Source organism: Aegilops tauschii, chromosome 6 (genome assembly GCF_002575655.3).
Source record: "Aegilops tauschii subsp. strangulata cultivar AL8/78 chromosome 6, Aet v6.0, whole genome shotgun sequence".
Taxonomy (NCBI): domain Eukaryota; kingdom Viridiplantae; phylum Streptophyta; class Magnoliopsida; order Poales; family Poaceae; genus Aegilops; species Aegilops tauschii.
This window is the reverse complement of record NC_053040.3, coordinates 64559245-64570945: the sequence shown is the minus strand read 5'-3', so window position 1 is coordinate 64570945 and position 11701 is coordinate 64559245.

Sequence of the window (11701 nt, the reverse complement as noted above, 5' to 3'; positions counted from 1 at the left end):
CAAAATCGATGATTTTTTTTTCAAATCTGTGAACGCTTGGGCCAGCCCAACAGGCGCTCGATGGGAGCAACGCCGTCGCCTAATTGGGCCAAGACCTAAGCATTTTTTTCTCCACTTTTTTTGTTAATTCATATTTCTCCTTTTTTAACTGTATTATTTGTTTTGACACCTGTTCAATATGAAAATTCGTTCAAAATACCATAAAATGTTTTTCTTTTCAAATATTCTCTAGAGTTTTAGTTTTTTTATGAAATTTTAAAAATGACCCTATTTTTAAATTTTCTGTTCACAAATTTAAGAAATGTTTGCGTTTGAAAAAAGTTGATAAAAACAAATACATACTTTGGAATTTGTGTTCAAAATTTCCATCAATTGTTGGGAAGTTGTTTATTTTTTTAGAAAAAGTGTTCAAGTTTGTAAATTAATACACAATTTGAAATTTGAAAATTGTTGAAAATTTTCAAGAAATGGTTAGGACATAAGAAAATGTTCATGTTGATTGATAATGATGAAAACTATAAATAACAGAAGCATTCAAATTAGGAAAAACTACATGATCATGGATGCACCCGTGTGGCCTAGTCACGCACACTCGTCTCAACTAGTGTTTTTTGGACTATCGATAAACGACCCCAACTTCTTGCAGTAGCCAGGCACGGACATATGAGGGCCTGGTTTGAGTGACTTCCGACATAGTTTGCACGCTGCAGTATGTCCGGCATTTAACGACCCCTTTCATCGAGAAAACTCCAGAAAATGCTAAACTTGTTAAAAAGCCAAACTACTTGCATTGATGCCTTTAAATGGTCATGTGGAAAATTTTGGGCCATTTGACGGATATCCAACAACAACGTGTGCTTTCAAACGGACCCTTCTCGTCTGCTCAAACACTCTTCGTTGAACATGGTCTATTTTTGAACATCCTTAAAATGGCTCCAACTTTTGCAAGCAAATGGGCATGCCCATGATGGGCATCCATACCTAGTTTGAATGACTTTCAACGCTGTATGCAAGATCAGTCTTTTTTTAAGGGAATTTGTGGCAACAATATGGGATGTTGCATCATGACAGAACCAGATCGGTCCACTGCCTTTGTTTCCTCAACAAGATCTAGAATACCCAGCCGGCTCCATGGCTCTCTTGCATGCAAGCGCACTATGAGCCACGCGCATCGCTTGGGCGGTGGCCTCGGATGCCCAAGCGACTGCGGACGCGAACAACGTCAGCTCCATGTCCTTTTTGCCGGAGCTGCGCGTCATTGGCGCTGCTACGATGACGAGGCCAGCCCCGTCCACGTTCATCGTCGACCTCACCTCCACTGATGATAGCCAGGCAGCGGACTCCAACAAGGAAGATTAGAGCATCGGAGGCGGCTGCGCCTCGTGCCTCATGTGGGCCAGTCCGTATCCCTTGTCCCACTCTTCCTCGTCGGCGATTGCACCTTCACTTTCTGGGGCTCACGGCCGCCGGACATCGACACAGAGGGGGAACAACATGGACGTGGAGGCCGGACGCTTTCTGGGGCTCATGGCTGCCGGAGATCAACACGAAGGGGAACAACAAGGATGTGGAGGCCGGACGCTTTCTGGGGCTCCCGGCCATGACGAAGATTTAGACTAGGTTAACTTTCGGACACTTTTGTTTAGTTGAAATATATCAAAATGTAATGAGTTTGGTCTGTTTAAATGAAAATCATTCGGTTTACATGAAAATCACCCGGTTTGTTAATACCCAGTTTGACATGTATGCACTCACGTTGGATGGACGGCTTCTGTATCATTGTCCGTGGACAAATACAGTGTTCGTTTTAGAGGTCCGCTTGGAGATACCCTTAGTATGGGAGATGATGTCCATGTTGTTGTTGCGCTCGGCATTGTTTGATCATGTGTCTTGTGAATAAATCTTTCGATGGAGATACGTGCTTCAACCATGTTCAATTGCTCACACTTAACTAAAAAAAATATGCACGAACGACCTAAATGCAAATCTAAACCTTCACATGCTACCAAAAAAATACATTTTTCTTTCATGAACTTTGTTACAAGAACTTTTGTATTGCCCTAGAGCATCATTTTGGTGCAAAGGACGGATAAAGTTGTCACAGTTGCCGACGTACCAGAGGACTAAGACCAAAACTAGTAAGAGATTGCGAACCAACCTGTGGTTGGATGGTTAGAGGGACTGTGGTATCCCCAGCCCACCAGGGTTCAAATCCTGGTACTCGCATTTATTTCTGGATTTATTTTAGGATTTCCGGCGATGCGCATTCAGTGGGAGGAGACGTTCCCGTCGACGACGAGGCACCTACAGTGACTTCGTAAATCTCGAAATGATATGCCGGATTAGTCTTTCAGAGGTGCTCATAGGAGTAGGGTGTGCGTGCGTGCGTTCATAGGGGTGAGTGCATGCGCCTGTATATGAACGCTTGTGTCTGTACTGAAATTCAAAAAAAAAAGATTCTCAGAAGAGGATGAACGAATTCATATCGGCTCCTACCATCCGAGCCCTTTATAAGGAGCACCTTGAATACCACCTTATTTCTCATTTTACTTTTCTATTTTGGAATATCCAATGACATTGGATGCGTTATGTGTTGTTTCTCTGTGCAATAATGATTTTGGAATATCCAATGACATTGGATGCGTTATGTGTTGTTTCTCTGTGCAATAATGATTCAAAATATAATAGGCATAGAAGTCATCAGGATTTGTCCATGGATAATCAGGTACTAATTACTACGCCGCCTCGTGGAAACCCCTACTGCCTTGCAAGGGACATCCGGAGTTCAAGCCAGAGGAGCCAGAGATTTTCGCCCGACATGTTTTGTCAACCGTGACGGCTGCGGTCGATCAGCTGCTTCGATCTCCGCCTACCCACTAGAATGCCACACAATACAGGAACCCGCGGGAAGCATCGGCGCCCCACGCTGGATTCCGTTTGCATGTACCCACCTCGCATTTGAAAACAAACAAGCGAACAACGGCATCAAGAAAGAAGTCGAGAGAGCAAGGCTAGACGCGTGCATCCTTCGTCTCTCTTCGCCGATTTGTCAGTGTGGCTTCCTTACTGGCTTTTGCTATGGCGAGTAGGGGACGATAACGATTGATATTGCACTTGGGGTCGTGCCATTGGTTAGATTAAGACCAGACTCATTAGCATTCCAAATTTCAAATGATTTGGTACTTTTACAATTTTACTCTAGCTGGTTTACAAAGGAAATAAAATAATTTCCTATTTAGTCTAGCACGAACTAGCCAATATCACCATGTATATTGTCCATGGCGACCACACAATGCCGTGCAACACATGCAGCTAGTTGGTTGCCAATCGGCTCGCCCTGGTTAGTCTGCTAATTAGCAGTTATAAAGTCTTGTCTTGCATACCACTTTTTCTGGGTCGCGCGTGTACCCGTCACTGATTCTAGTTGGGCCAACGTCTTTTCGGATGGGTGCCCAGCTTGTTGGAAATATGCCCTAGAGGCAGCCTCGGAGGCAGCACAGGAAGCAGTCTGGATGAAGGAGTTCATTACCGACCTAGGGGTGATTCCCAATGCGTCGGGCCCGATGACTCTCTTCTGTGACAACACTGGAGCTATTGCCCTTGCGAAGGAGCCCAGGTTTCACAGGAAGACCAGGCATATCAAGCGTCGCTTCAACTCCATTCGTGAAAGTATTCAAAATGGAGACATAGATATTTGTAAAGTACATACGGACCTGAATGTAGCAGATCCGTTGACTAAACCTCTCCCTAGAGCAAAACATGATCAACACCAGGACGCAATGGGTGTTCGATTCATCACAATGTAACTAGATTATTGACTCTAGTGCAAGTGGGAGACTGTTGGAAATATGCCCTAGAGGCAATAATAAATGGTTATTATTATATTTCTGTGTTCATGATAATAGTCTATTATTCATGCTATAATTGTATTGTCCGGAAATCGTAATACATGTGTGAATACATAGACCACAAAGTGTCCCTAGTAAGCCTCTAGTTGACTAGCTCGTTGATCAACAGATAGTCATGGTTTCCTGACTATGGACATTGGATGTCATTGATAACGGGATCACATCATTAGGAGAATGATGTGATGGACAAGACCCAATCGTAAGCATAGCATAAAAGATCGTGTAGTTTCGTTTGCTAGAGCTTTTCCAATGTCAAGTATCTTTTCCTTAGACCATGAGATCGTGCAACTCCCGGATACCGTAGGAGTGCTTTGGGTGTGCCAAACGTCACAACGTAACTGGGTGACTATAAAGGTGCACTACGGGTATCTCCGAAAGTGTCTGTTGGGTTGGCACGGATCGAGACTGGGATTTGTCACTCCGTGTGACGGAGAGGTATCTCTGGGCCCACTCGGTAATGCATCATCATAATGAGCTCAATGTGACTAAGGCGTTAGTCACGGGATCATGCATTGCGGTACGAGTAAAGAGACTTGCCGGTAACGAGATTGAACAAGGTATTGGGATACCGACGATCGAATCTCGGGCAAGTAACATACCGATTGACAAAGGGAATTGTATACGGGATTGATTGAATCCTCGACACCGTGGTTCATCCGATGATATCATCGTGGAACATGTGGGAGCCAACATGGGTATCTAGATCCCGCTGTTGGTTATTGACCGGAGAGGCGTCTCGGTCATGTCTGCATGTCTCCCGAACCCGTAGGGTCTACACACTTAAGGTCCGGTGACGCTAGGGTTGTAGAGATATATGTATGCGGAAACCCGAAAGTTGTTCGGAGTCCCGGATGAGATCCCGGACGTCACGAGAGGTTCCGGAATGGTCCGGAGGTAAAGATTTATATATGGGAAGTCTTATTTTGGTTGCCGGAAAAGTTTCGCACTTTATCGGTATTGTACCGGGAGTGCCGAAAGGGGTCCGGGGGTCCACCAGCCCCGGGGGGCCACATGGGCTGTAAGGGGTGCGCCTTGGCCTATATGGGCCAAGGGCACCAGCCCCAAGAGGCCCATGCGCAAGAGATAAGAAAGAAGGGAGAGTCCTAAAGGGGGAAGGCACCTCCGAGGTGCCTTGGGGGGGAAGGACTCCCCCCTGGCCGCACCCTTCCTTGGAGGAAGGGGTAAGGCTGCGCCCCCCCCTCTCCCTTGGCCCTATATATAGTGGGGGGAAGGGAGGGCAGCATCATCTAAGCCTTGGGCGCCTCCCTCCTCCCCTGCAACACCTCTCTCTCTCTCTCTCGCAGAAGCTCGGCGAAGCCCTGCCGGAGACCCGCTACATCCACCACCACGCCGTCGTGCTGTTGGATCTCCATCAACCTCTCCTCCCCCCTTGCTGGATCAAGAAGGAGGAGACGTCGCTGCACCGTACGTGTGTTGAACGCGGAGGTGACGTACGTTCGGCACTCGGTCATCGGTGATTTGGATCACGGCGAGTACGACTCCGTCATCCACGTTCATTGGAACGCTTCCGCTCGCAATCTACAAGGGTATGTAGATCCACTCCTTTCCCTTCGTTGCTAGTAGACTCCATAGATGCATCTTGGTGAGCGTAGGAAAATTTTAAATTATGCTACAGTTCCCAACAGTGGCATCATGAGCCAGGCCTATGCGTAGTTACTATGCACGAGTAGAACACAAAGAAGTTGTGGGCGTTGATGTTGCCAATTCTTCTTGCCGCTACTAGTCGTTTCTTGTTTCGGCGGCATTGTAGGATGAAGCGGCCCGGACCGACCTTACACGTACGCTTACGTGAGACTGGTTCCACCGACTGACATGCACTAGTTGCATAAGGTGGCTAGCGGGTGTCTGTCTCTCCTACTTTAGTCGGAACGGATTCGATGAAAAGGGTCCTTATGAAGGGTAAATAGAAATTGGCAAATCACGTTGTGGTCATACGTAGGTAAGAAACGTTCTTGCTAGAAACCTACAAACCACGTAAAAACTTGCAACAACAATTAGAGGACGTCTAACTTGTTTTTGCAGCAAGTGCTATGTGATGTGATATGGCCAGAAGATGTGATGAATGATATATGTGATGTATGAGATTGATCTATTCTTGTAATAGGAATCACGACTTGCATGTCGATGAGTATGACAACCGGCAGGAGCCATAGGAGTTGTCTTTATTATTTTGCATGACCTGCGTGTCATTGAATAACGCCATGTAATTTACTTTACTTTGTTGCTAAACGCGTTAGCCATACAAGTAGAAGTAATCGTTGGCGTGACGACTTCATGAAGACACAATGATGGAGATCATGATGATGGAGATCATGGTGTCATGCCGGTGACAAAGATGATCATGGTGCCCCGAAGATGGAGATCAAAGGAGCATGATGATATTGGCCATATCATGTCACTATTTGATTGCATGTGATGTTTATCATGTTTTTGCATCTTATTTGCTTAGAACGACGGTAGCAAATAGGATGATCCCTTATAATAATTTCAAGAAAGTGTTCACCCTGACTGTGCACCGTTGCGAAGGTTCGTTGTTTCGAAGCACCACGTGATGATCGGGTGTGATAGATTCTAACGTTCGAATACAACGGGTGTTGACGAGCCTAGCATGTACAGACATGGCCTCGGAACACACGCAATACACTTAGGTTCACTTGACGAGCCTAGCATGTACAGACATGGCCTCGGAACACGGAGGACCGAAAGGTCGAGCATGAGTCGTATAGAAGATACGATCAACATGGAGATGTTCACCGATCTTGACTAGTCCGTCTCACGTGATGATCGGACACGGCCTAGTCGAATTCGGATCATGTTTCACTTAGATGACTAGAGGGATGTCTATCTGAGTGGGAGTTCATTAAATAATTTGATTATATGAACTTAATTATCATGAACTTAGTCTAAATCTTTACACTATGTATTGTAGATCAAATGGCCCACGTTGTCCTCAATTTCAACGCATTCCTAGAGAAAACCAAGCTGAAAGATGATGGCAGCAACTATACGGACTGGGTCCGGAACCTGAGGATCATCCTCATAGCAGCCAAGAAAGATTATGTCTTAGAAGCACCGCTAGGTGAAGCACCAATCCCTGAGAACCAAGACGTTATGAACGCTTGGCAGCAGCGTGCTGATGATTACTCCCTCGTTCAGTGCGGCATGCTTTACAGCTTAGAACCGGGTCTCCAAAAGCGTTTTGAGAAACATGGAGCATATGAGATGTTCGAGGAGCTGAAACTGGTTTTTCAAGCTCATGCCCGGGTCGAGAGATATGATGTCTCCGACAAGTTCTTCAGCTGTAAAATGGAGGAGAATAGTTCTGTTAGTGAGCACATACTCAGAATGTCTGGGTTGCACAACCGCTTGTCTCAGCTGGGAGTTAATCTCCCGGATGACGCGGTCATTGACAGAATCCTCCGGTCGCTTCCACCAAGCTACAAGAGCTTTGTGATGAACTACAATATGCAGGGGATGGAAAAGACCATTCCCGAGGTATATTCAATGCTGAAATCAGCTGAGGTAGAGATCAGAAAAGAACATCAAGTGTTGATGGTGAATAAAACCACTAAGTTCAAGAAGGGCAAGGGTAAGAAGAACTTCAAGAAGGACGGCAAGGGAGTTGCCGCGCCCGGTAAGCCAGTTACCGGGAAGAAGTCAAAGAATGGACCCAAACCCGAGACTGAGTGCTTTTATTGCAAGGGAAGTGGTCACTGGAAGCGGAACAGCCCCAAATACTTAGCGGACAAGAAGAAGGCCGGCAACACCCAAGGTATATGTGATATACTAGTAATTGATGTGTACCTTACCAGTACTCGTAGTAGCTCCTGGGTATTTGATACCGGTGCGGTTGCTCATATTTGTAACTCAAAACAGGAACTACGGAATAAACGGAGACTGGCGAAGGACGAGGTGACGATGCGCGTCGGGAATGGTTCCAAGGTCGATGTGATCGCCGCCGGCACGCTACCTCTGCATCTCCCTACGGGATTAGTTTTAAACCTCAATAATTGTTATTTAGTGCCAGCTTTGAGCATTAACATTGTATCTGGATCTCGTTTAATTCGAGATGGCTACTCATTTAAATCCGAGAATAATGGTTGTTCTATTTATTTGAGAGATATGTTTTATGGTCATGCCCCGCTGGTCAGTGGTTTATTTTTGATGAATCTCGAACGTGATGTTACACATGTTCATAGTGTGAATACCAAAAGATGTAAAGTTGATGACGATAGTCCCACATACTTGTGGCACTGCCGCCTTGGTCACATTGGTGTCAAGCGCATGAAGAAGCTCCATGCAGATGGACTTTTGGAGTCTCTTGATTACGAATCATTTTACACGTGCGAACCATGCCTCATGGGTAAGATGACCAAGACTCCGTTCTCCGGAACAATGGAGCGAGCAACCAACTTATTGGAAATCATACATACCGATGTGTGCGGTCCAATGAGTGTTGAGGCTCGCGGAGGATATCGTTATGTTCTCACTCTCACTGATGATTTAAGTAGATATGGATATGTCTACCTAATGAAACACAAGTCTGAAACCTTTGAAAAGTTCAAGGAATTTCAGAGTGAAGTCGAGAATCAACGTGACAGGAAAATAAAATTCTTACGATCAGATCGTGGTGGAGAATATTTAAGTCACGAGTTTGGTGCACACTTAAGGAAATGTGGAATAGTTTCACAACTCACGCCGCCTGGAACACCTCAGAAAAATGGTGTGTCCGAACGTCGTAATCGCACTCTATTGGATATGGTGCGATCTATGATGTCTCTTACCGATTTACCGCTCTCATTTTGGGGCTATGCTTTAGAGACTGCCGCATTCACTTTAAATAGGGCACCGTCTAAATCCGTTGAGACGACACCGTATGAATTATGGTTTGGGAAGAAACCTAAGCTGTCGTTTCTAAAAGTTTGGGGATGCGATGCTTATGTCAAGAAACTTCAACCTGAAAAGCTCGAACCCAAATCGAAAAAATGCGTCTTCATAGGATACCCTAAGGAAACTATTGGGTATACCTTCTACCTCAGATCCGAAGGCAAGATCTTCGTTGCCAAGAACGGGTCCTTTCTAGAGAAGGAGTTTCTCTCGAAAGAATTGAGTGGGAGGAAAGTGGAGCTTGATGAGGTGATAGTCACCCCTTCCGAACCGGAAAGTAGCGCAGCGCGGGAAAATGTTCCTGTGGTGCCTACACCGACTGGGGAGGAAGTTAATGATGATGATCATGAAGCTTCAGATCAAGTTGCTGAACTTCGTAGGTCCACAAGGACACGTTCCGCACCAGAGTGGTACGGCAACCCTGTCCTGGAAATCATGTTGTTAGACAACGGTGAACCTTCGAACTATGAAGAAGCGATGGCGGGCCCGGATTCCGACAAATGGCTAGAAGCCATGAAATCCGAGATAGAATCCATGTATGAAAACAAAGTATGGACTTTGACTGACTTGCCCGATGAGCGGCGAGCCATAGAAAACAAATGGATCTTTAAGAAGAAGACGGACGCAGATGGTAATGTGACCATCTACAAAGCTCGACTTGTCGCTAAGGGTTATCGGCAAGTTCAAGGGGTTGACTACGATGAGACTTTCTCACCAGTAGCGAAGCTGAAGTCCGTCCGAATCATGTTAGCAATTGCCGCATACTATGATTATGAGATATGGCAGATGGACGTCAAAACGGCATTCCTTAACGGCTTCCTTAAGGAAGAGTTGTATATGATGCAGCCGGAAGGTTTTGTCGATCCTAAGAATGCTAACAAAGTATGCAAGCTCCAACGCTCAATCTATGGGCTGGTGCAAGCATCTCGGAGTTGGAACATTCGCTTTGATGAGATGATCAAAGCGTTTGGGTTTACACAGACTTATGGAGAAGCCTGTGTTTACAAGAAAGTGAGTGGGAGCTCTGTAGCATTTCTCATATTATATGTGGATGACATACTATTGATGGGAAATGATATAGAATTCTTGGAAAGTATAAAGGCCTATTTGAATAAGTGTTTTTCAATGAAGGACCTTGGAGAAGCTGCTTATATATTAGGCATCAAGATCTATAGAGATAGATCAAGACGCCTCATTGGTCTTTCACAGAGTACATACCTTGACAAGATATTGAAGAAGTTCAATATGGATCAGTCCAAGAAGGGGTTCTTGCCTGTATTGCAAGGTGTGCAATTGAGCACGGCTCAATGCCCGACCACGGCAGCAGATATAGAAGAGATGAGTGTCATCCCCTATGCCTCGGCCATAGGGTCTATCATGTATGCCATGCTGTGTACCAGACCTGATGTAAACCTTGCCGTAAGTTTGGTAGGAAGGTACCAAAGTAATCCCGGCAAGGAACACTGGACAGCGGTCAAGAATATCCTGAAGTACCTGAAAAGGACTAAGGATATGTTTCTCGTTTATGGAGGTGACGAAGAGCTCGTCGTAAAGGGTTACGTCGACGCTAGCTTCGACACAGATCTGGATGACTCGAAGTCACAGACTGGATACGTGTATATTTTGAATAGAGGAGCAGTAAGCTGGTGCAGTTGCAAGCAGAGCGTCGTGGCGGGATCTACATGTGAAGCGGAATACATGGCAGCCTCGGAGGCAGCACAGGAAGCAGTCTGGATGAAGGAGTTCATTACCGACCTAGGGGTGATTCCCAATGCGTCGGGCCCGATGACTCTCTTCTGTGACAACACTGGAGCTATTGCCCTTGCGAAGGAGCCCAGGTTTCACAGGAAGACCAGGCATATCAAGCGTCGCTTCAACTCCATTCGTGAAAGTGTTCAAAATGGAGACATAGATATTTGTAAAGTACATACGGACCTGAATGTAGCAGATCCGTTGACTAAACCTCTCCCTAGAGCAAAACATGATCAACACCAGGACGCAATGGGTGTTCGATTCATCACAATGTAACTAGATTATTGACTCTAGTGCAAGTGGGAGACTGTTGGAAATATGCCCTAGAGGCAATAATAAATGGTTATTATTATATTTATGTGTTCATGATAATAGTCTATTATTCATGCTATAATTGTATTGTCCGGAAATCGTAATACATGTGTGAATACATAGACCACAAAGTGTCCCTAGTAAGCCTCTAGTTGACTAGCTCGTTGATCAACAGATAGTCATGGTTTCCTGACTATGGACATTGGATGTCATTGATAACGGGATCACATCATTAGGAGAATGATGTGATGGACAAGACCCAATCGTAAGCATAGCATAAAAGATCGTGTAGTTTCGTTTGCTAGAGCTTTTCCAATGTCAAGTATCTTTTCCTTAGACCATGAGATCGTGCAACTCCCGGATACCGTAGGAGTGCTTTGGGTGTGCCAAACGTCACAACGTAACTGGGTGACTATAAAGGTGCACTACGGGTATCTCCGAAAGTGTCTGTTGGGTTGGCACGGATCGAGACTGGGATTTGTCACTCCGTGTGACGGAGAGGTATCTCTGGGCCCACTCGGTAATGCATCATCATAATGAGCTCAATGTGACTAAGGCGTTAGTCATGGGATCATGCATTGCGGTACGAGTAAAGAGACTTGCCGGTAACGAGATTGAACAAGGTATTGGGATACCGACGATCGAATCTCGGGCAAGTAACATACCGATTGACAAAGGGAATTGTATACGGGATTGATTGAATCCTCGACACCGTGGTTCATCCGATGATATCATCGTGGAACATGTGGGAGCCAACATGGGTATCCATATCCCGCTGTTGGTTATTGACCGGAGAGGCGTCTCGGTCATGTCTGCATGTC